Below are 25,252 nucleotides of genomic sequence, written 5' to 3'. Positions count from 1 at the left end.
TTGCACATCTCCTGCTTGCACATCTCTTGCGGCGCACATCTCCTGCTATGTATATCTCCTGCGGCGCACATCTCCTGCTATGTACATCTCCTGCTGCGCATATCGCCTGCGGCGCACATCTCCTGCGGTGCACATCTCCGATGGCGCACATCTCCTGCGTGCACATCTCCTGCGGCTCACATCTCCTGCAGCGCACATCTCCTAAGTGCACATCTCCTGCGTGCACATCTCTTGCGGTGCACATCTCCAGTGGCGCACATCTCCTGCTGCGGAAATCTCCTGCGGTGAACATCCTGCGTCGCACACCCTGCGGTGCACATAAATGAAACATTTATTTACAAAAAATAATAATAATTAACTCAAATTCCTAAAAAAACTGTGCGCACACATCCTGTGGCACACATCTCCTGCGGCACTCATCTCCTTCGTGCATATCTCCTGCGGTGCACATCTCCAGTGGCGCACATCTCCTGCTACACAAATCTCCTGCGGTGAAAATCCTGCATCGCACACCCTGCGGTGCACATAAATGAAACATTTATTTACAAAAATATTATTAAATCAAATTAATAAAAAAAACGTGTGCACACACCCTGCTGCGCACATCTCCTGCTGCGCACATCTCCTGCGGTGGACATCTCCTGCGGTGCACATATCCTGCTATGTACATCTCCTGCGTGCTCATCTCCTGCTATGTAAATCTCCTGCGGCGCACATCTCCTGCGTGCACATCTCCTGTGGTGCACATCTCCAGTGGCGCACATCTCCTGCTGCGCAAATCTCCTGAGGTGCACATAAATGAAACATTTATTTACAAAAAATATTAATAATTAACTAAAATTCCTAAAAAAACTGTGCGTACACATCTCCTGCAGTGCACATCTCCTGCTGCGCACATCTCCTGCGGTGCACATCTCCTGCTGCGCAAATCTCCTGCAGTGCACGTCTCCTGCGGTGCACATCTCCGATGGCGCACATCTCCTGCGGGCACATCTCCTGCGGCGCACATCTCCTGCAGCGCACATCTCCTAAGTGCACATCTCCTGCGTGCACATCTCTTGCGGTGCACATCTCCAGTGGCGCACATCTCCTGCTGCGGAAATCTCCTGCGGTGAACATCCTGCGTCGCACACCCTGCGGTGCACATAAATGAAACATTTATTCACAAAAAATAATAATAATTAACTCAAATTCCTAAAAAAACTGTGCGCACACATCCTGTGGCGCACATCTCCTGCGGCACTCATCTCCTGCGGTGGACATCTCCTGCGGTGCACATATCCTGCTATGTACATCTCCTGCGTGCTCATCTCCTGCTATGTAAATCTCCTGCGGCGCACATCTCCTGCGTGCACATCTCCTGTGGTGCACATCTCCAGTGGCGCACATCTCCTGCTGCGCAAATCTCCTGAGGTGCACATAAATGAAACATTTATTTACAAAAAATAATAATAATTAACTAAAATTCCTAAAAAAACTGTGCGTACACATCTCCTGCAGTGCACATCTCCTGCTGCGCACATCTCCTGCGGTGCACATCTCCTGCTGCGCAAATCTCCTGCAGTGCACGTCTCCTGCGGTGCACATCTCCGATGGCGCACATCTCCTGCGTGCACATCTCCTGCGGCGCACATCTCCTGCAGCGCACATCTCCTAAGTGCACATCTCCTGCGTGCACATCTCTTGCGGTGCACATCTCCAGTGGCGCACATCTCCTGCTGCGGAAATCTCCTGCGGTGAACATCCTGCGTCGCACACCCTGCGGTGCACATAAATGAAACATTTATTCACAAAAAATAATAATAATTAACTCAAATTCCTAAAAAAACTGTGCGCACACATCCTGTGGCGCACATCTCCTGCGGCACTCATCTCCTGCGGTGGACATCTCCTGCGGTACACATATCCTGCTATGTACATCTCCTGCGTGCTCATCTCCTGCTATGTAAATCTCCTGCGGCGCACATCTCCTGCGTGCACATCTCCTGCGTGCACATCTCCTGTGGTGCACATCTCCAGTGGCGCACATCTCCTGCTGCGCAAATCTCCTGAGGTGCACATAAATGAAACATTTATTTACAAAAAATAATAATAATTAACTAAAATTCCTAAAAAAACTGTGCGTACACATCTCCTGCAGTGCACATCTCCTGCTGCGCACATCTCCTGCGGTGCACATCTCCTGCTGCGCAAATCTCTTGCAGTGCACGTCTCCTGCGGTGCACATCTCCGATGGCGCACATCTCCTGCGTGCACATCTCCTGCGGCGCACATCTCCTGCAGCGCACATCTCCTAAGTGCACATCTCCTGCGTGCACATCTCTTGCGGTGCACATTTCCAGTGGCGCACATCTCCTGCTGCGGAAATCTCCTGCGGTGAACATCCTGCGTCGCACACCCTGCGGTGCACATAAATGAAACATTTATTCACAAAAAATAATAATAATTAACTCAAATTCCTAAAAAAACTGTGCGCACACATCCTGTGGCGCACATCTCCTGCGGCGCATATCTCCTGTGTACACATCTCCTTCGGTGCACATCTCCTGCTGCGCACATCTCCTGCGGTGGACATCTCCTGTGGTGCACATATCCTGCTATGTACATCTCCTAAGTGCTCATCTCCTGCTATGTAAATCTCCTGCGGCGCACATCTCCTGCGGCGCACATCTTCTGCGTGCACATCTCCTGCGGTGCACATCTCCTGCGGTGCACATCTCCTGCTGCGCACATCTCCTGCGGTGCAGATCTCCTGCGGTGCACATATCCTGCTATGTACATCTCCTAAGTGCTCATCTCCTGCTATGTAAATCTCCTGCGGCGCACATCTCCTGCGGCGCACATCTTCTGCGTGCACATCTTCTGCGTGCACATCTCCTGCGGTGCAGATCTCCTGCGGTAAACATCTCCTGCTGCGCACATCTCCTGCGGTGCAGATCTCCTGCGGTGCACATCTCCTGCTGCGCAAATCTCCTGCGGTGTACATCCTGCGTCGCACACCCTGCGGTGCACATAAATGAAACATTTATTTACAAAAAAATATTATTAAATCAAGTTAATAAAAAAAACGTGTGCACACACCCTGCTGCGCACATCTCCTGAGGCGCACATCTCATGCTGCGCACATCTCCTGTGGCGCACATCTCCTGCTATGTACATCTCCTGCTGCGCATATCGCCTGCGGCGCACATCTCCTGCGTGCACATCTCCTGCGGCGAATATCTCCTGCAGCGCACATCTCCTGCGTGCACATCTCCTGCGTGCACATCTCTTGCGGTGCACATCTCCAGTGGCGCACATCTCCTGCTGCGGAAATCTCCTGCGGTGAACATCCTGCGTCGCACACCCTGCGGTGCACATAAATGAAACATTTATTCACAAAAAATAATAATAATTAACTCAAATTCCTAAAAAAACTGTGCGCACACATCCTGTGGCGCACATCTCCTGCGGCACTCATCTCCTGCGGCGCACATCTCCTGCAGCGCACATCTCCTGCAGCGCACATCTCCTAAGTGCACATCTCCTGCGGTGCACATCTCCTGCTGCGCACATCTCCTGCGGTGCAGATCTCCTGCGTTGCACATCTCCTGCGGCGCACATCTCCTGCGGTGCACATCTCCGGTGGCGCATATCGCCTGCGGCGCACATCTCCTGCTATGTACATCTCCTGCTATGTACATCTCCTGCGGCACACATCTCCTGAAGCGCACATCTCCTGCTGCGCATGTAACCCACATGGAGGCGCACACTGGACCAGTATAACCAAGATTCGTAGGGAGGAGTAATTAACAGGAATCAGACACCACAATGAGCAAACAGAACACAGAGTTAGGTTTAAATGAAAACAATTGTATTAACACACAAAATATTTACAACATTGCCGGCATTCAGTTTAGTAAAATTAGAAATGTCTTTTGAAATGGGTGCACCCAGAAAATAAAAGTAATCCTCAAAAAATAGGATGTTCTGCTTAGGGATGGGCGTTCGATTAAATTGTCTTCGTCGATCGTCGGGAGAGTTAATGACGAATTTTCGATTAATCATTAATATTTTCAAGTTCAAAAATTCACTATTTATAAGCTACATTAAAATGCAGTGATGTTTCCTCATTGAGATCTTTATTACAAGATGAACAAAATATGCGCTGCCGTAATCTTAAGCAGCGGAGCCGACAGCTAGAAGCCGGTGCTACTAAACACAACTGACCCTCGTTTTTTTTTCCTCCAAAATAAAATAATAATAATTTAAAAAAACGTAATGTTAAACAACAACTACAAATATATAATACTTAGGTCTGACAGGTTTTGCCAAATGTAACTCAAAACTATCAGACAAGGTACCGAGTCGAGAAAGCTTCATAAAAATAACCAGTAACTCACATTACTGTGATTCCGGTGTTAGCGCTCCCCTCGTCCGTGTCAGACAACGCAGGCTCCTTGTCTCCCGCAGCCTCTGGGATAGCTTCGCAGTGTTGGCAGTGAACCAAGTCCTTTTTTAACTCAAAATGGTCCCACGCAACACTTTGCCGTGACCTCTTCATGTTTATTTTGGAAATGGAACTACACGGTAACTCGCAGCAAGTCGCAGGTAACTGAGTAGGACTGTGGCGTTTTTTTCAAACACTGCCCCCCGTGGTCAAATGTGTAATTAGCGAATTTCTCGATGAAAAAATGATTTCATCGACGACATTCTTAATGGTCAATTAATCGATCGTCGATTAATTATGCCCATCCCTAGTTCTGCTAGATTCAACTGTCGTTTGAGGTCCTCCCCACAGTCTTACCACACTGACAGCAAGGTAGATGAATGCTGGAAGCGCTCCTCAATCCAGGTGCTCAACACGGGTGGCTCACCATCTCCCTCGTCAGGGAGAGATTCCAATCCAACTCAAAGTTCAAGGGTATCCAGAAAACCCAGCCTGTGTAACATAACACGGCTTATATAGCAACATATGCAAATATTCTTATTCTCTTAACTGTACAGTTCAATTTGATCAATGTCAACATATAATACATTTCAGTACTTAACCCATGAATAAAGGATTACTGTTGTATCATAACATTAACTCTTAATATTAAAGTATAAACAATACTATTAAATTACAATTTTAATGGCAGTGAAACAATATGAATGTTAGATTATTATGCAAACAACCTACAGCTTAACATCAATTACTCACTATATGTGAATATCGGAAGTAAAGCAATGTGAATCATTTTCTTGTCACAACACTGACACCTTGCATTTGTGAATGCAAGCAGCACAATGATGAACAGAAAGCTAATCTCAAAGCTCAAATTCAGCTACATAATCCTTAGCTCTGTACTAAATGTAACTCCCATACATACTCATATTACACATACAAATGTCCACTTTTGTCTCTATAACTAAAGAAATATGAAACATCTTACAGTACACTCAATGGCATAAACACCACGAGGCTATGCTAAGTCATATAGCATTTTGCTACTGTGCCACGTGTGGCCGCTAATTTAGCAGGTGTAACTCACCGGGAAAAGAAAAGAATAAACGGTGCTCTAAGCTGCTCTCCAGGTCCTCTCAGTAGTTGATAAACTTGTTATGGGCTCAAACATACTCTAACTTCTCTTTGTTCAGTATTATATTGAGTACCAGTAGCAGTAATATCGCTCCGTAATTTCAACTTCTCATCAGGCTCCATCTGTCTCCACACTGAACCGCACCTCTCTGACTCGAGTGAGGAGGCGGGACTTAGACCGTTTTACACCAATAACATGCAGTTATTTCACCTTGAACCAATAGGCTCACTTGTTAAGTTTTTTGACCGGTAGAACGCTTCCTGAGCAAAAAGGAAATGACTTAATAATAATAAATTAAATACAGACGAAATAAAACAGAATTGTTAATGAAATAAAAGGAATTCTCAGTAAGGAGGAAATATAAATAATACGGCGCACATCTCCTGCATTGCAAATCTGCTGCGTCACACATCCTGCGTTGCACACCCTGTGGTGCACATGAATAAAACATTTACAAAAAAAATATTATTAAATCACATAAATAATTTAACTGTGCGGACATCTCCTGCGGCGCACATCTCCTCCGGCGCACATCTCCTGCGGTGCACATCTCCAGTGGCGCACATCTCCTGATGCGCAAATCTCCTGCGGTGTACATCCTGCGTCGCACACCCTGCGGTGCAAATAAATTAAACATTTCTTTACAAAAAATAATAATAATGAACTCAAATTCCTAAAAAAACTGTGCGCACACATCCTGCAGCGCACATCTCCTGCTATGTACATCTCCTGCGGCGCACATCTCCTGCGTGCACATCTCCTGCTATGTACATCTCCTGCTGCGCATATCGCCTGCGGCGCACATCTCCTGCTATGTACATCTCCTGCGGCGCACATCTCCTGCGTGCACATCTCCTGCTATGTACATCTCCTGCGGCGCACATCTCCTGGGTGCACATCTCCTGTGGTGCACATCTCCAGTGGCGCACATCTCCTGCTGCGCAAATCTCCTGCGGTGTACATCCTGCACCGCACACCCTGCGGTGCAAATAAATTAAACATTTATTTACAAAAAATAATAATAATTAACTCAAATTCCTAAAAAAACTGTGCGCACACATCCTGCATTGCACATCTCCTGCTTGCACATCTCTTGCGGCGCACATCTCCTGCTATGTATATCTCCTGCGGCGCACATCTCCTGCGGTGCACATCTCCGATGGCGCACATCTCCTGCGTGCACATCTCCTGCGGCTCACATCTCCTGCAGCGCACATCTCCTAAGTGCACATCTCCTGCGTGCACATCTCTTGCGGTGCACATCTCCAGTGGCGCACATCTCCTGCTGCGGAAATCTCCTGCGGTGAACATCCTGCGTCGCACACCCTGCGGTGCACATAAATGAAACATTTATTTACAAAAAATAATAATAATTAACTCAAATTCCTAAAAAAACTGTGCGCACACATCCTGTGGCACACATCTCCTGCGGCACTCATCTCCTTCGTGCATATCTCCTGCGGTGCACATCTCCAGTGGCGCACATCTCCTGCTACACAAATCTCCTGCGGTGAAAATCCTGCATCGCACACCCTGCGGTGCACATAAATGAAACATTTATTTACAAAAATATTATTAAATCAAATTAATAAAAAAAACGTGTGCACACACCCTGCTGCGCACATCTCCTGCTGCGCACATCTCCTGCGGTGGACATCTCCTGCGGTGCACATATCCTGCTATGTACATCTCCTGCGTGCTCATCTCCTGCTATGTAAATCTCCTGCGTGCACATCTCCTGCGTGCACATCTCCTGTGGTGCACATCTCCAGTGGCGCACATCTCCTGCTGCGCAAATCTCCTGAGGTGCACATAAATGAAACATTTATTTACAAAAAATATTAATAATTAACTAAAATTCCTAAAAAAACTGTGCGTACACATCTCCTGCAGTGCACATCTCCTGCTGCGCACATCTCCTGCGGTGCACATCTCCTGCTGCGCAAATCTCCTGCAGTGCACGTCTCCTGCGGTGCACATCTCCGATGGCGCACATCTCCTGCGGGCACATCTCCTGCGGCGCACATCTCCTGCAGCGCACATCTCCTAAGTGCACATCTCCTGCGTGCACATCTCTTGCGGTGCACATCTCCAGTGGCGCACATCTCCTGCTGCGGAAATCTCCTGCGGTGAACATCCTGCGTCGCACACCCTGCGGTGCACATAAATGAAACATTTATTCACAAAAAATAATAATAATTAACTCAAATTCCTAAAAAAACTGTGCGCACACATCCTGTGGCGCACATCTCCTGCGGCACTCATCTCCTGCGGTGGACATCTCCTGCGGTGCACATATCCTGCTATGTACATCTCCTGCGTGCTCATCTCCTGCTATGTAAATCTCCTGCGGCGCACATCTCCTGCGTGCACATCTCCTGTGGTGCACATCTCCAGTGGCGCACATCTCCTGCTGCGCAAATCTCCTGAGGTGCACATGAATGAAACATTTATTTACAAAAAATAATAATAATTAACTAAAATTCCTAAAAAAACTGTGCGTACACATCTCCTGCAGTGCACATCTCCTGCTGCGCACATCTCCTGCGGTGCACATCTCCTGCTGCGCAAATCTTTTGCAGTGCACGTCTCCTGCGGTGCACATCTCCGATGGCGCACATCTCCTGCGTGCACATCTCCTGCGGCGCACATCTCCTGCAGCGCACATCTCCTAAGTGCACATCTCCTGCGTGCACATCTCTTGCGGTGCACATCTCCAGTGGCGCACATCTCCTGCTGCGGAAATCTCCTGCGGTGAACATCCTGCGTCGCACACCCTGCGGTGCACATAAATGAAACATTTATTCACAAAAAATAATAATAATTAACTCAAATTCCTAAAAAAACTGTGCGCACACATCCTGTGGCGCACATCTCCTGCGGCGCATATCTCCTGTGTACACATCTCCTTCGGTGCACATCTCCTGCTGCGCACATCTCCTGCGGTGGACATCTCCTGTGGTGCACATATCCTGCTATGTACATCTCCTAAGTGCTCATCTCCTGCTATGTAAATCTCCTGCGGCGCACATCTCCGGCGGCGCACATCTTCTGCGTGCACATCTCCTGCGGTGCACATCTCCTGCGGTGCACATCTCCTGCTGCGCACATCTCCTGCGGTGCAGATCTCCTGCGGTGCACATATCCTGCTATGTACATCTCCTAAGTACTCATCTCCTGCTATGTAAATCTCCTGCGGCGCACATCTCCTGCGGCGCACATCTTCTGCGTGCACATCTTCTGCGTGCACATCTCCTGCTGCGCACATCTCCTGCGGTGCAGATCTCCTGCGGTGCACATCTCCTGCTGCGCACATCTCCTGCGGTGCAGATCTCCTGCGGTGCACATCTCCTGCTGCGCAAATCTCCTGCAGTGCACGTTTCCTGCGTGCACATCTCCTGCTATGTACATCTCCTGCGGCGCAAATGTCCTGCGTGCACATCTCCTGCGGTGCACATCTCCAGTGGCACACATCTCCTGCTGCGCAAATCTCCTGCGGTGTACATCCTGCGTCGCACACCCTGCGGTGCACATAAATGAAACATTTATTTACAAAAAAATATTATTAAATCAAATTAATAAAAAAAACGTGTGCACACACCCTGCTGCGCACATCTCCTGAGGCGCACATCTCATGCTGCGCACATCTCCTGTGGCGCACATCTCCTGCTATGTACATCTCCTGCTGCGCATATCGCCTGCGGCGCACATCTCCTGCGTGCACATCTCCTGCGGCGAATATCTCCTGCAGCGCACATCTCCTGCGTGCACATCTCCTGCGTGCACATCTCTTGCGGTGCACATCTCCAGTGGCGCACATCTCCTGCTGCGGAAATCTCCTGCGGTGAACATCCTGCGTCGCACACCCTGCGGTGCACATAAATGAAACATTTATTCACAAAAAATAATAATAATTAACTCAAATTCCTAAAAAAACTGTGCGCACACATCCTGTGGCGCACATCTCCTGCGGCACTCATCTCCTGCGGCGCACATCTCCTGCAGCGCACATCTCCTGCAGCGCACATCTCCTAAGTGCACATCTCCTGCGGTGCACATCTCCTGCTGCGCACATCTCCTGCGGTGCAGATCTCCTGCGTTGCACATCTCCTGCGGCGCACATCTCCTGCGGTGCACATCTCCGGTGGCGCATATCGCCTGCGGCGCACATCTCCTGCTATGTACATCTCCTGCTATGTACATCTCCTGCGGCACACATCTCCTGAAGCGCACATCTCCTGCTGCGCATGTAACCCACATGGAGGCGCACACTGGACCAGTATAACCAAGATTCGTAGGGAGGAGTAATTAACAGGAATCAGACACCACAATGAGCAAACAGAACACAGAGTTAGGTTTAAATGAAAACAATTGTATTAACACACAAAATATTTACAACATTGCCGGCATTCAGTTTAGTAAAATTAGAAATGTCTTTTGAAATGGGTGCACCCAGAAAATAAAAGTAATCCTCAAAAAATAGGATGTTCTGCTTAGGGATGGGCGTTCGATTAAATTGTCTTCGTCGATCGTCGGGAGAGTTAATGACGAATTTTCGATTAATCATTAATATTTTCAAGTTCAAAAATTCACTATTTATAAGCTACATTAAAATGCAGTGATGTTTCCTCATTGAGATCTTTATTACAAGATGAACAAAATATGCGCTGCCGTAATCTTAAGCAGCGGAGCCGACAGCTAGAAGCCGGTGCTACTAAACACAACTGACCCTCGTTTTTTTTTCCTCCAAAATAAAATAATAATAATTTAAAAAAACGTAATGTTAAACAACAACTACAAATATATAATACTTAGGTCTGACAGGTTTTGCCAAATGTAACTCAAAACTATCAGACAAGGTACCGAGTCGAGAAAGCTTCATAAAAATAACCAGTAACTCACATTACTGTGATTCCGGTGTTAGCGCTCCCCTCGTCCGTGTCAGACAACGCAGGCTCCTTGTCTCCCGCAGCCTCTGGGATAGCTTCGCAGTGTTGGCAGTGAACCAAGTCCTTTTTTAACTCAAAATGGTCCCACGCAACACTTTGCCGTGACCTCTTCATGTTTATTTTGGAAATGGAACTACACGGTAACTCGCAGCAAGTCGCAGGTAACTGAGTAGGACTGTGGCGTTTTTTTCAAACACTGCCCCCCGTGGTCAAATGTGTAATTAGCGAATTTCTCGATGAAAAAATGATTTCATCGACGACATTCTTAATGGTCAATTAATCGATCGTCGATTAATTATGCCCATCCCTAGTTCTGCTAGATTCAACTGTCGTTTGAGGTCCTCCCCACAGTCTTACCACACTGACAGCAAGGTAGATGAATGCTGGAAGCGCTCCTCAATCCAGGTGCTCAACACGGGTGGCTCGCCATCTCCCTCGTCAGGGAGAGATTCCAATCCAACTCAAAGTTCAAGGGTATCCAGAAAACCCAGCCTGTGTAACATAACACGGCTTATATAGCAACATATGCAAATATTCTTATTCTCTTAACTGTACAGTTCAATTTGATCAATGTCAACATATAATACATTTCAGTACTTAACCCATGAATAAAGGATTACTGTTGTATCATAACATTAACTCTTAATATTAAAGTATAAACAATACTATTAAATTACAATTTTAATGGCAGTGAAACAATATGAATGTTAGATTATTATGCAAACAACCTACAGCTTAACATCAATTACTCACTATATGTGAATATCGGAAGTAAAGCAATGTGAATCATTTTCTTGTCACAACACTGACACCTTGCATTTGTGAATGCAAGCAGCACAATGATGAACAGAAAGCTAATCTCAAAGCTCAAATTCAGCTACATAATCCTTAGCTCTGTACTAAATGTAACTCCCATACATACTCATATTACACATACAAATGTCCACTTTTGTCTCTATAACTAAAGAAATATGAAACATCTTACAGTACACTCAATGGCATAAACACCACGAGGCTATGCTAAGTCATATAGCATTCTGCTACTGTGCCACGTGTGGCCGCTAATTTAGCAGGTGTAACTCACCGGGAAAAGAAAAGAATAAACGGTGCTCTAAGCTGCTCTCCAGGTCCTCTCAGTAGTTGATAAACTTGTTATGGGCTCAAACATACTCTAACTTCTCTTTGTTCAGTATTATATTGAGTACCAGTAGCAGTAATATCGCTCCGTAATTTCAACTTCTCATCAGGCTCCATCTGTCTCCACACTGAACCGCACCTCTCTGACTCGAGTGAGGAGGCGGGACTTAGACCGTTTTACACCAATAACATGCAGTTATTTCACCTTGAACCAATAGGCTCACTTGTTAAGTTTTTTGACCGGTAGAACGCTTCCTGAGCAAAAAGGAAATGACTTAATAATAATAAATTAAATACAGACGAAATAAAACAGAATTGTTAATGAAATAAAAGGAATTCTCAGTAAGGAGGAAATATAAATAATACGGCGCACATCTCCTGCATTGCAAATCTGCTGCGTCACACATCCTGCGTTGCACACCCTGTGGTGCACATGAATAAAACATTTACAAAAAAAATATTATTAAATCACATAAATAATTTAACTGTGCGCACATCTCCTGCGGCGCACATCTCCTCCGGCGCACATCTCCTGCGGTGCACATCTCCAGTGGCGCACATCTCCTGATGCGCAAATCTCCTGCGGTGTACATCCTGCGTCGCACACCCTGCGGTGCAAATAAATTAAACATTTCTTTACAAAAAATAATAATAATGAACTCAAATTCCTAAAAAAACTGTGCGCACACATCCTGCAGCGCACATCTCCTGCTATGTACATCTCCTGCGGCGCACATCTCCTGCGTGCACATCTCCTGCTATGTACATCTCCTGCTGCGCATATCGCCTGCGGCGCACATCTCCTGCTATGTACATCTCCTGCGGCGCACATCTCCTGCGTGCACATCTCCTGCTATGTACATCTCCTGCTGCGCACATCTCCTGCGTGCACATCTCCTGTGGTGCACATCTCCAGTGGCGCACATCTCCTGCTGCGCAAATCTCCTGCGGTGTACATCCTGAGTCGCACACCCTGCGGTGCAAATAAATTAAACATTTATTTACAAAAAATAATAATAATTAACTCAAATTCCTAAAAAAACTGTGCGCACACATCCTGTGGCACACATCTCCTGCGGCACTCATCTCCTTCGTGCATATCTCCTGCGGTGCACATCTCCAGTGGCGCACATCTCCTGCTACACAAATCTCCTGCGGTGAAAATCCTGCATCGCACACCCTGCGGTGCACATAAATGAAACATTTATTTACAAAAAAATATTATTAAATCAAATTAATAAAAAAAACGTGTGCACACACCCTGCTGCGCACATCTCCTGAGGCGCACATCTCCTGCGTGCACATATCCTGCGTTGCACATCTCCTGCGTGCACATCTCCTGCGGCGCACATCTCCTGCGGTGCACACCTCCGGTGGCACATATCGCCTGCGGCGCACATCTCCTGCTATGTACATCTCCTGCGGCGCACATCTCCTGCGTGCACATCTCCTGCTATGTACATCTCCTGCGGCGCACATCTCCTGCGTGCACATCTCCTGCGGTGCACATCTCCAGTGGCACACATCTCCTGCTGCGCAAATCTCCTGCGGTGTACATCCTGCGTCGCACACCCTGCGGTGCAAATAAATTAAACATTTATTTACAAAAAATAATAATAATTAACTCAAATTCCTAAAAAAACTGTGCGCACACATCCTGCATTGCACATCTCCTGCTTGCACATCTCCTGCGGCGCATATCTCCTGTGTACACATCTCCTGCCGTGCACATCTCCTGCTGCGCACATCTCCTGCGGTGGACATCTCCTGTGGTGCACATATCCTGCTATGTACATCTCCTGCGTGCTCATCTCCTGCTATGTAAATCTCCTGCGGCGCACATCTCCTGCGTGCACATCTCCTGCGTGCACATCTCCTGTGGTGCACATCTCCAGTGGCGCACATCTCCTGCTGCGCAAATCTCCTGAGGTGCACATAAATGAAACATTTATTTACAAAAAATAATAATAATTAACTAAAATTCCTAAAAAAACTGTGCGTACACATCTCCTGCAGTGCACATCTCCTGCTGCGCACATCTCCTGCGGTGCACATCTCCTGCTGCGCAAATCTCCTGCAGTGCACGTCTCCTGCGGCACACATCTCCTGTTGCGCACATCTCCTGCGGTGCACATCTCCTGCTGCGCACATCTCCGGCGGTGCACATTTCTTGCGGCGCACACCCTGCGGTGCACATAAATGAAACATTTATTTACAAAAAAATATTATTAAATCAAATTAATAAAAAAAAACGTGTGCACACACCCTGCTGCGCACATCTCCTGAGGCGCACATCTCCTGCTGCGCACATCTCCTGCGTTGCACATCTCCTGCGGCGCACATCTCCTGCGGTGCACATCTCCGGTGGCGCATATCGCCTGCGGCGCACATCTCCTGCTATGTACATCTCCTGCTATGTACATCTCCTGCGGCACACATCTCCTGAAGCGCACATCTCCTGCTGCGCATGTAACCCACATGGAGGCGCACACTGGACCAGTATAACCAAGATTCGTAGGGAGGAGTAATTAACAGGAATCAGACACCACAATGAGCAAACAGAACACAGAGTTAGGTTTAAATGAAAACAATTGTATTAACACACAAAATATTTACAACATTGCCGGCATTCAGTTTAGTAAAATTAGAAATGTCTTTTGAAATGGGTGCACCCAGAAAATAAAAGTAATCCTCAAAAAATAGGATGTTCTGCTTAGGGATGGGCGTTCGATTAAATTGTCTTCGTCGATCGTCGGGAGAGTTAATGACGAATTTTCGATTAATCATTAATATTTTCAAGTTCAAAAATTCACTATTTATAAGCTACATTAAAATGCAGTGATGTTTCCTCATTGAGATCTTTATTACAAGATGAACAAAATATGCGCTGCCGTAATCTTAAGCAGCGGAGCCGACAGCTAGAAGCCGGTGCTACTAAACACAACTGACCCTCGTTTTTTTTTCCTCCAAAATAAAATAATAATAATTTAAAAAAACGTAATGTTAAACAACAACTACAAATATATAATACTTAGGTCTGACAGGTTTTGCCAAATGTAACTCAAAACTATCAGACAAGGTACCGAGTCGAGAAAGCTTCATAAAAATAACCAGTAACTCACATTACTGTGATTCCGGTGTTAGCGCTCCCCTCGTCCGTGTCAGACAACGCAGGCTCCTTGTCTCCCGCAGCCTCTGGGATAGCTTCGCAGTGTTGGCAGTGAACCAAGTCCTTTTTTAACTCAAAATGGTCCCACGCAACACTTTGCCGTGACCTCTTCATGTTTATTTTGGAAATGGAACTACACGGTAACTCGCAGCAAGTCGCAGGTAACTGAGTAGGACTGTGGCGTTTTTTTCAAACACTGCCCCCCGTGGTCAAATGTGTAATTAGCGAATTTCTCGATGAAAAAATGATTTCATCGACGACATTCTTAATGGTCAATTAATCGATCGTCGATTAATTATGCCCATCCCTAGTTCTGCTAGATTCAACTGTCGTTTGAGGTCCTCCCCACAGTCTTACCACACTGACAGCAAGGTAGATGAATGCTGGAAGCGCTCCTCAATCCAGGTGCTCAACACGGGTGGCTCGCCATCTCCCTCGTCAGGGAGAGATTCCAATCCAACTCAAAGTTCAAGGGTATCCAGAAAACCCAGCCTGTGTAACATAACACGGCTTATATAGCAACATATGCAAATATTCTTATTCTCTTAACTGTACAGTTCAATTTGATCAATGTCAACATATAATACATTTCAGTACTTAACCCATGAATAAAGGATTACTGTTGTATCATAACATTAACTCTTAATATTAAAGTATAAACAATACTATTAAATTACAATTTTAATGGCAGTGAAACAATATGAATGTTAGATTATTATGCAAACAACCTACAGCTTAACATCAATTACTCACTATATGTGAATATCGGAAGTAAAGCAATGTGAATCATTTTCTTGTCACAACACTGACACCTTGCATTTGTGAATGCAAGCAGCACAATGATGAACAGAAAGCTAATCTCAAAGCTCAAATTCAGCTACATAATCCTTAGCTCTGTACTAAATGTAACTCCCATACATACTCATATTACACATACAAATGTCCACTTTTGTCTCTATAACTAAAGAAATATGAAACATCTTACAGTACACTCAATGGCATAAACACCACGAGGCTATGCTAAGTCATATAGCATTCTGCTACTGTGCCACGTGTGGCCGCTAATTTAGCAGGTGTAACTCACCGGGAAAAGAAAAGAATAAACGGTGCTCTAAGCTGCTCTCCAGGTCCTCTCAGTAGTTGATAAACTTGTTATGGGCTCAAACATACTCTAACTTCTCTTTGTTCAGTATTATATTGAGTACCAGTAGCAGTAATATCGCTCCGTAATTTCAACTTCTCATCAGGCTCCATCTGTCTCCACACTGAACCGCACCTCTCTGACTCGAGTGAGGAGGCGGGACTTAGACCGTTTTACACCAATAACATGCAGTTATTTCACCTTGAACCAATAGGCTCACTTGTTAAGTTTTTTGACCGGTAGAACGCTTCCTGAGCAAAAAGGAAATGACTTAATAATAATAAATTAAATACAGACGAAATAAAACAGAATTGTTAATGAAATAAAAGGAATTCTCAGTAAGGAGGAAATATAAATAATACGGCGCACATCTCCTGCATTGCAAATCTGCTGCGTCACACATCCTGCGTTGCACACCCTGTGGTGCACATGAATAAAACATTTACAAAAAAAATATTATTAAATCACATAAATAATTTAACTGTGCGCACATCTCCTGCGGCGCACATCTCCTCCGGCGCACATCTCCTGCGGTGCACATCTCCAGTGGCGCACATCTCCTGATGCGCAAATCTCCTGCGGTGTACATCCTGCGTCGCACACCCTGCGGTGCAAATAAATTAAACATTTCTTTACAAAAAATAATAATAATGAACTCAAATTCCTAAAAAAACTGTGCGCACACATCCTGCAGCGCACATCTCCTGCTATGTACATCTCCTGCGTGCACATCTCCTGCTATGTACATCTCCTGCTGCGCATATCGCCTGCGGCGCACATCTCCTGCTATGTACATCTCCTGCGGCGCACATCTCCTGCGTGCACATCTCCTGCTATGTACATCTCCTGCTGCGCACATCTCCTGCGTGCACATCTCCTGTGGTGCACATCTCCAGTGGCGCACATCTCCTGCTGCGCAAATCTCCTGCGGTGTACATCCTGCGTCGCACACCCTGCGGTGCAAATAAATTAAACATTTATTTACAAAAAATAATAATAATTAACTCAAATTCCTAAAAAAACTGTGCGCACACATCCTGTGGCACACATCTCCTGCGGCACTCATCTCCTTCGTGCATATCTCCTGCGGTGCACATCTCCAGTGGCGCACATCTCCTGCTACACAAATCTCCTGCGGTGAAAATCCTGCATCGCACACCCTGCGGTGCACATAAATGAAACATTTATTTACAAAAAAATATTATTAAATCAAATTAATAAAAAAAACGTGTGCACACACCCTGCTGCGCACATCTCCTGAGGCGCACATCTCCTGCGTGCACATATCCTGCGTTGCACATCTCCTGCGTGCACATCTCCTGCGGCGCACATCTCCTGCGGTGCACACCTCCGGTGGCACATATCGCCTGCGGCGCACATCTCCTGCTATGTACATCTCCTGCGGCGCACATCTCCTGCGTGCACATCTCCTGCTATGTACATCTCCTGCGGCGCACATCTCCTGCGTGCACATCTCCTGCGGTGCACATCTCCAGTGGCACACATCTCCTGCTGCGCAAATCTCCTGCGGTGTACATCCTGCGTCGCACACCCTGCGGTGCAAATAAATTAAACATTTATTTACAAAAAATAATAATAATTAACTCAAATTCCTAAAAAAACTGTGCGCACACATCCTGCATTGCACATCTCCTGCTTGCACATCTCCTGCGGCGCATATCTCCTGTGTACACATCTCCTGCCGTGCACATCTCCTGCTGCGCACATCTCCTGCGGTGGACATCTCCTGTGGTGCACATATCCTGCTATGTACATCTCCTGCGTGCTCATCTCCTGCTATGTAAATCTCCTGCGGCGCACATCTCCTGCGTGCACATCTCCTGCGTGCACATCTCCTGTGGTGCACATCTCCAGTGGCGCACATCTCCTGCTGCGCAAATCACCTGAGGTGCACATAAATGAAACATTTATTTACAAAAAATAATAATAATTAACTAAAATTCCTAAAAAAACTGTGCGTACACATCTCCTGCAGTGCACATCTCCTGCTGCGCACATCTCCTGCGGTGCACATCTCCTGCTGCGCAAATCTCCTGCAGTGCACGTCTCCTGCGGCACACATCTCCTGTTGCGCACATCTCCTGCGGTGCACATCTCCTGCTGCGCACATCTCCGGCGGTGCACATTTCTTGCGGCGCACACCCTGCGGTGCACATAAATGAAACATTTATTTACAAAAAAATATTATTAAATCAAATTAATAAAAAAAAACGTGTGCACACACCCTGCTGCGCACATCTCCTGAGGCGCACATCTCCTGCTGCGCACATCTCCTGCGTTGCACATCTCCTGCGGCGCACATCTCCTGCGGTGCACATCTCCGGTGGCGCATATCGCCTGCGGCGCACATCTCCTGCTATGTACATCTCCTGCTATGTACATCTCCTGCGGCACACATCTCCTGAAGCGCACATCTCCTGCTGCGCATGTAACCCACATGGAGGCGCACACTGGACCAGTATAACCAAGATTCGTAGGGAGGAGTAATTAACAGGAATCAGACACCACAATGAGCAAACAGAACACAGAGTTAGGTTTAAATGAAAACAATTGTATTAACACACAAAATATTTACAACATTGCCGGCATTCAGTTTAGTAAAATTAGAAATGTCTTTTGAAATGGGTGCACCCAGAAAATAAAAGTAATCCTCAAAAAATAGGATGTTCTGCTTAGGGATGGGCGTTCGATTAAATTGTCTTCGTCGATCGTCGGGAGAGTTAATGACGAATTTTCGATTAATCATTAATATTTTCAAGTTCAAAAATTCACTATTTATAAGCTACATTAAAATGCAGTGATGTTTCCTCATTGAGATCTTTATTACAAGATGAACAAAATATGCGCTGCCGTAATCTTAAGCAGCGGAGCCGACAGCTAGAAGCCGGTGCTACTAAACACAACTGACCCTCGTTTTTTTTTCCTCCAAAATAAAATAATAATAATTTAAAAAAACGTAATGTTAAACAACAACTACAAATATATAATACTTAGGTCTGACAGGTTTTGCCAAATGTAACTCAAAACTATCAGACAAGGTACCGAGTCGAGAAAGCTTCATAAAAATAACCAGTAACTCACATTACTGTGATTCCGGTGTTAGCGCTCCCCTCGTCCGTGTCAGACAACGCAGGCTCCTTGTCTCCCGCAGCCTCTGGGATAGCTTCGCAGTGTTGGCAGTGAACCAAGTCCTTTTTTAACTCAAAATGGTCCCACGCAACACTTTGCCGTGACCTCTTCATGTTTATTTTGGAAATGGAACTACACGGTAACTCGCAGCAAGTCGCAGGTAACTGAGTAGGACTGTGGCGTTTTTTTCAAACACTGCCCCCCGTGGTCAAATGTGTAATTAGCGAATTTCTCGATGAAAAAATGATTTCATCGACGACATTCTTAATGGTCAATTAATCGATCGTCGATTAATTATGCCCATCCCTAGTTCTGCTAGATTCAACTGTCGTTTGAGGTCCTCCCCACAGTCTTACCACACTGACAGCAAGGTAGATGAATGCTGGAAGCGCTCCTCAATCCAGGTGCTCAACACGGGTGGCTCGCCATCTCCCTCGTCAGGGAGAGATTCCAATCCAACTCAAAGTTCAAGGGTATCCAGAAAACCCAGCCTGTGTAACATAACACGGCTTATATAGCAACATATGCAAATATTCTTATTCTCTTAACTGTACAGTTCAATTTGATCAATGTCAACATATAATACATTTCAGTACTTAACCCATGAATAAAGGATTACTGTTGTATCATAACATTAACTCTTAATATTAAAGTATAAACAATACTATTAAATTACAATTTTAATGGCAGTGAAACAATATGAATGTTAGATTATTATGCAAACAACCTACAGCTTAACATCAATTACTCACTATATGTGAATATCGGAAGTAAAGCAATGTGAATCATTTTCTTGTCACAACACTGACACCTTGCATTTGTGAATGCAAGCAGCACAATGATGAACAGAAAGCTAATCTCAAAGCTCAAATTCAGCTACATAATCCTTAGCTCTGTACTAAATGTAACTCACATACATACTCATATTACACATACAAATGTCCACTTTTGTCTCTATGACTAAAGAAATATGAAACATCTTACAGTACACTCAATGGCATAAACACCACGAGGCTATGCTAAGTCATATAGCATTTTGCTACTGTGCCACGTGTGGCCGCTAATTTAGCAGGTGTAACTCACCGGGAAAAGAAAAGAATAAACGGTGCTCTAAGCTGCTCTCCAGGTCCTCTCAGTAGTTGATAAACTTGTTATGGGCTCAAACATACTCTAACTTCTCTTTGTTCAGTATTATATTGAGTACCAGTAGCAGTAATATCGCTCCGTAATTTCAACTTCTCATCAGGCTCCATCTGTCTCCACACTGAACCGCACCTCTCTGACTCGAGTGAGGAGGCGGGACTTAGACCGTTTTACACCAATAACATGCAGTTATTTCACCTTGAACCAATAGGCTCACTTGTTAAGTTTTTTGACCGGTAGAACGCTTCCTGAGCAAAAAGGAAATGACTTAATAATAATAAATTAAATACAGACGAAATAAAACAGAATTGTTAATGAAATAAAAGGAATTCTCAGTAAGGAGGAAATATAAATAATACGGCGCACATCTCCTGCATTGCAAATCTGCTGCGTCACACATCCTGCGTTGCACACCCTGTGGTGCACATGAATAAAACATTTACAAAAAAAATATTATTAAATCACATAAATAATTTAACTGTGCGCACATCTCCTGCGGCGCACATCTCCTCCGGCGCACATCTCCTGCGGTGCACATCTCCAGTGGCGCACATCTCCTGATGCGCAAATCTCCTGCGGTGTACATCCTGCGTCGCACACCCTGCGGTGCAAATAAATTAAACATTTCTTTACAAAAAATAATAATAATGAACTCAAATTCCTAAAAAAACTGTGCGCACACATCCTGCAGCGCACATCTCCTGCTATGTACATCTCCTGCGGCGCACATCTCCTGCGTGCACATCTCCTGCTATGTACATCTCCTGCTGCGCATATCGCCTGCGGCGCACATCTCCTGCTATGTACATCTCCTGCGGCGCACATCTCCTGCGTGCACATCTCCTGCTATGTACATCTCCTGCGGCGCACATCTCCTGCGTGCACATCTCCTGTGGTGCACATCTCCAGTGGCGCACATCTCCTGCTGCGCAAATCTCCTGCGGTGTACATCCTGCGTCGCACACCCTGCGGTGCAAATAAATTAAACATTTATTTACAAAAAATAATAATAATTAACTCAAATTCCTAAAAAAACTGTGCGCACACATCCTGTGGCACACATCTCCTGCGGCACTCATCTCCTTCGTGCATATCTCCTGCGGTGCACATCTCCAGTGGCGCACATCTCCTGCTACACAAATCTCCTGCGGTGAAAATCCTGCATCGCACACCCTGCGGTGCACATAAATGAAACATTTATTTACAAAAAAATATTATTAAATCAAATTAATAAAAAAAACGTGTGCACACACCCTGCTGCGCACATCTCCTGAGGCGCACATCTCCTGCGTGCACATCTCCTGCGGCGCACATCTCCTGCGGTGCACACCTCCGGTGGCACATATCGCCTGCGGCGCACATCTCCTGCTATGTACATCTCCTGCGGCGCACATCTCCTGCGTGCACATCTCCTGCTATGTACATCTCCTGCGGCGCACATCTCCTGCGTGCACATCTCCTGCGGTGTACATCCTGCGTCGCACACCCTGCGGTGCAAATAAATTAAACATTTATTTACAAAAAATAATAATAATTAACTCAAATTCCTAAAAAAACTGTGCGCACACATCCTGCATTGCACATCTCCTGCTTGCACATCTCCTGCGGCGCATATCTCCTGTGTACACATCTCCTGCGGTGCACATCTCCTGCTGCGCACATCTCCTGCGGTGGACATCTCCTGTGGTGCACATATCCTGCTATGTACATCTCCTGCGTGCTCATCTCCTGCTATGTAAATCTCCTGCGGCGCACATCTCCTGCGTGCACATCTCCTGCGTGCACATCTCCTGTGGTGCACATCTCCAGTGGCGCACATCTCCTGCTGCGCAAATCTCCTGAGGTGCACATAAATGAAACATTTATTTACAAAAAATAATAATAATTAACTAAAATTCCTAAAAAAACTGTGCGTACACATCTCCTGCAGTGCACATCTCCTGCTGCGCACATCTCCTGCGGTGCACATCTCCTGCTGCGCAAATCTCCTGCAGTGCACGTCTCCTGCGGCACACATCTCCTGTTGCGCACATCTCCTGCGGTGCACATCTCCTGCTGCGCACATCTCCGGCGGTGCACATTTCTTGCGGCGCACACCCTGCGGTGCACATAAATGAAACATTTATTTACAAAAAAATATTATTAAATCAAATTAATAAAAAAAAACGTGTGCACACACCCTGCTGCGCACATCTCCTGAGGCGCACATCTCCTGCTGCGCACATCTCCTGCGTTGCACATCTCCTGCGGCGCACATCTCCTGCGGTGCACATCTCCGGTGGCGCATATCGCCTGCGGCGCACATCTCCTGCTATGTACATCTCCTGCTATGTACATCTCCTGCGGCACACATCTCCTGAAGCGCACATCTCCTGCTGCGCATGTAACCCACATGGAGGCGCACACTGGACCAGTATAACCAAGATTCGTAGGGAGGAGTAATTAACAGGAATCAGACACCACAATGAGCAAACAGAACACAGAGTTAGGTTTAAATGAAAACAATTGTATTAACACACAAAATATTTACAACATTGCCGGCATTCAGTTTAGTAAAATTAGAAATGTCTTTTGAAATGGGTGCACCCAGAAAATAAAAGTAATCCTCAAAAAATAGGATGTTCTGCTTAGGGATGGGCGTTCGATTAAATTGTCTTCGTCGATCGTCGGGAGAGTTAATGACGAATTTTCGATTAATCATTAATATTTTCAAGTTCAAAAATTCACTATTTATAAGCTACATTAAAATGCAGTGATGTTTCCTCATTGAGATCTTTATTACAAGATGAACAAAATATGCGCTGCCGTAATCTTAAGCAGCGGAGCCGACAGCTAGAAGCCGGTGCTACTAAACACAACTGACCCTCGTTTTTTTTTCCTCCAAAATAAAATAATAATAATTTAAAAAAACGTAATGTTAAACAACAACTACAAATATATAATACTTAGGTCTGACAGGTTTTGCCAAATGTAACTCAAAACTATCAGACAAGGTACCGAGTCGAGAAAGCTTCATAAAAATAACCAGTAACTCACATTACTGTGATTCCGGTGTTAGTGCTCCCCTCGTCCGTGTCAGACAACGCAGGCTCCTTGTCTCCCGCAGCCTCTGGGATAGCTTCGCAGTGTTGGCAGTGAACCAAGTCCTTTTTTAACTCAAAATGGTCCCACGCAACACTTTGCCGTGACCTCTTCATGTTTATTTTGGAAATGGAACTACACGGTAACTCGCAGCAAGTCGCAGGTAACTGAGTAGGACTGTGGCGTTTTTTTCAAACACTGCCCCCCGTGGTCAAATGTGTAATTAGCGAATTTCTCGATGAAAAAATGATTTCATCGACGACATTCTTAATGGTCAATTAATCGATCGTCGATTAATTATGCCCATCCCTAGTTCTGCTAGATTCAACTGTCGTTTGAGGTCCTCCCCACAGTCTTACCACACTGACAGCAAGGTAGATGAATGCTGGAAGCGCTCCTCAATCCAGGTGCTCAACACGGGTGGCTCGCCATCTCCCTCGTCAGGGAGAGATTCCAATCCAACTCAAAGTTCAAGGGTATCCAGAAAACCCAGCCTGTGTAACATAACACGGCTTATATAGCAACATATGCAAATATTCTTATTCTCTTAACTGTACAGTTCAATTTGATCAATGTCAACATATAATACATTTCAGTACTTAACCCATGAATAAAGGATTACTGTTGTATCATAACATTAACTCTTAATATTAAAGTATAAACAATACTATTAAATTACAATTTTAATGGCAGTGAAACAATATGAATGTTAGATTATTATGCAAACAACCTACAGCTTAACATCAATTACTCACTATATGTGAATATCGGAAGTAAAGCAATGTGAATCATTTTCTTGTCACAACACTGACACCTTGCATTTGTGAATGCAAGCAGCACAATGATGAACAGAAAGCTAATCTCAAAGCTCAAATTCAGCTACATAATCCTTAGCTCTGTACTAAATGTAACTCACATACATACTCATATTACACATACAAATGTCCACTTTTGTCTCTATGACTAAAGAAATATGAAACATCTTACAGTACACTCAATGGCATAAACACCACGAGGCTATGCTAAGTCATATAGCATTTTGCTACTGTGCCACGTGTGGCCGCTAATTTAGCAGGTGTAACTCACCGGGAAAAGAAAAGAATAAACGGTGCTCTAAGCTGCTCTCCAGGTCCTCTCAGTAGTTGATAAACTTGTTATGGGCTCAAACATACTCTAACTTCTCTTTGTTCAGTATTATATTGAGTACCAGTAGCAGTAATATCGCTCCGTAATTTCAACTTCTCATCAGGCTCCATCTGTCTCCACACTGAACCGCACCTCTCTGACTCGAGTGAGGAGGCGGGACTTAGACCGTTTTACACCAATAACATGCAGTTATTTCACCTTGAACCAATAGGCTCACTTGTTAAGTTTTTTGACCGGTAGAACGCTTCCTGAGCAAAAAGGAAATGACTTAATAATAATAAATTAAATACAGACGAAATAAAACAGAATTGTTAATGAAATAAAAGGAATTCTCAGTAAGGAGGAAATATAAATAATACGGCGCACATCTCCTGCATTGCAAATCTGCTGCGTCACACATCCTGCGTTGCACACCCTGTGGTGCACATGAATAAAACATTTACAAAAAAAATATTATTAAATCACATAAATAATTTAACTGTGCGCACATCTCCTGCGGCGCACATCTCCTCCGGCGCACATCTCCTGCGGTGCACATCTCCAGTGGCGCACATCTCCTGATGCGCAAATCTCCTGCGGTGTACATCCTGCGTCGCACACCCTGCGGTGCAAATAAATTAAACATTTCTTTACAAAAAATAATAATAATGAACTCAAATTCCTAAAAAAACTGTGCGCACACATCCTGCAGCGCACATCTCCTGCTATGTACATCTCCTGCGGCGCACATCTCCTGCGTGCACATCTCCTGCTATGTACATCTCCTGCTGCGCAT

Source organism: Pleuronectes platessa, chromosome 23 (genome assembly GCF_947347685.1).
Source record: "Pleuronectes platessa chromosome 23, fPlePla1.1, whole genome shotgun sequence".
In the NCBI taxonomy this organism is placed as follows: Eukaryota; Metazoa; Chordata; class Actinopteri; order Pleuronectiformes; family Pleuronectidae; genus Pleuronectes; species Pleuronectes platessa.
Note: the sequence above shows the minus strand (reverse complement) of the source record.